Source organism: Octodon degus, unplaced genomic scaffold (assembly GCF_000260255.1).
Source record: "Octodon degus isolate 3935 unplaced genomic scaffold, OctDeg1.0 scaffold00406, whole genome shotgun sequence".
In the NCBI taxonomy this organism is placed as follows: Eukaryota; Metazoa; Chordata; class Mammalia; order Rodentia; family Octodontidae; genus Octodon; species Octodon degus.
In genome coordinates this window covers 509,716-511,611 of record NW_004524982.1, presented here as the reverse complement: position 1 = coordinate 511,611, position 1,896 = coordinate 509,716, and positions in this window count along the sequence as shown.

Below are 1,896 nucleotides of genomic sequence, written 5' to 3'. Positions count from 1 at the left end.
AGAAGCTAGCTGCTTGAGCTGCTGCTACCCCTCCCTTGCACTCTTGCTCTTTGCTGCCACCATGAAAGTTTGCTTTCTGCTCTGTGCTGCTCTGCATTGGACCCAGCTGAGTATGGACTGAAACTTCCAGTAACTGTGAGCTAAATAAACCTTTCCTTCCCTCATTTTGAGTGTCGGGTATTTGTCCCAGCAACAAGAGAAGAGTAACTAAGACAAGTCTACTCCAAGGAATTTCTGCCACGTTCTGGGAAACCCCAGACCCAGTCCTAGCCCAGGCACAGTGAGTGTGTGGGAGAGCTTCCCGGCTACCCTACACATGTGGGAACTACTGGACCCAGCCCATGTGCAGCGTGGGCGACACCCTCTTTCACCCTCTTGGGACGCCCAACATCTCTCCGTAGTACCAACCCACACCTGGCCCAAAGAGTAGGAATTTCTGTCACGTTCTGGGAACAACCAGACCCAGTCCTAGCACAGACCCAGTGAGTGTGTGGGACAGCTGCCTCTACCCCTACTCCACGTTGTCCCCTACAGGCTCAGCTCAGGCCTGGCACACAGGCCTGGGGTGTAACCTTGCAGCTGCAATTCTTACAGAGAGAGTAGAGGATAGAACCACTCATCTAGTCCAAGAGCAGAACATCTTGCCACAGGGGCACAACAGGTACACCCACAAGGGCAGCAGCAGGAAGGAGGTTCCTACTACTGGAACCAGCTCAGGCAAGTGGGGGTGAGACCCTCTTCCACCCCTTGGGACGCCCCTCTACCACTCCGCAGCAGCTCCCCAACCCCGCGCACTGACTAGGAATTTCTGCCGCCTTCCAGGAACCCCCAGATCCAGACCTAACCCAGGTCCCGTGAGTGTGTGGAGGAGCTTCCTGCTACCCTGTGCTGGAAGGACCTACTACTAGTTCCAGTCCAGCTACAGCGTGGGTGAGACCCTCTTCCATCCCATTGGGATGCCCCTCCAAAACTCCTTAGCAACTGCCCCAACCCGGGAGCCCAGTAGGAATTTCTGCCGCGTTCTGGGAAGCCCCAGACTCAGTCCTAGCCCAGGTCCAGTGAGTGTGTGGGAGAGCTTCCGTCTACCCTGCGCTGGCGGGACCTACTACTGCTCCCAGCCCAGGCGCAGCGTGGGTGACTTTCTTCCACCACCTTGGAACGATCCCCACCACTGGGCAACACCTCTATCACCCCGCCCGCCAAGTAGGGATTTCTGCCATGTTCCTGGAACCCCCAGACCCAGTCCTAGCCCAGAACAAGTGAGTGTGTGGGAGAGCTGCCACTCCCCCCTACTACACTTTGTATCCTCCAGGCTCCACTCAGGCCTGGAATACAGGCCTGGGGTGTAAATCCTCAGCTGCAATCCCTGCAGAGAGTGTAGAGGATAAAATCACCCAACAAGTCCAGAAGCAGAAAATCTTGCCAGAGGGGCACAACAGGTTCACTCTCAAGGGCAGCAAGAGGAAGGAGCTGAGCACAGAAGACAGACTCAAGCCAGGTACAGATGGATAAAATGAAACTTTGTAGATCTGCACCTGAAATTCAGTATGTGCTAAGGTTATAACTACAATGAAGATATACAACAAATGTCAGAAGAAAGTACTACACAAAATGACAAGAAGGAACAAAATGCAGCCTCAGAACCCAAGCCCACACATAAGAAGTGCAGAGGACACTAAAAGAGAACAAATTGGGAATAACAGAGCGGAAAGCAATGATTTAATGGCTTCTGAAATAATGTAACAGCTGCAGAAATGTATAGAGGAACTCAGATTGGAAATAAAAAAAAGAAATTCCTGAATTAATAACATGTGCAGTGAAGAATCAAATGCATAAACATATGGAGGAAACCCAATGCCCACACAGAACATGTGCAGAGGACACCGGCTTGGCTCA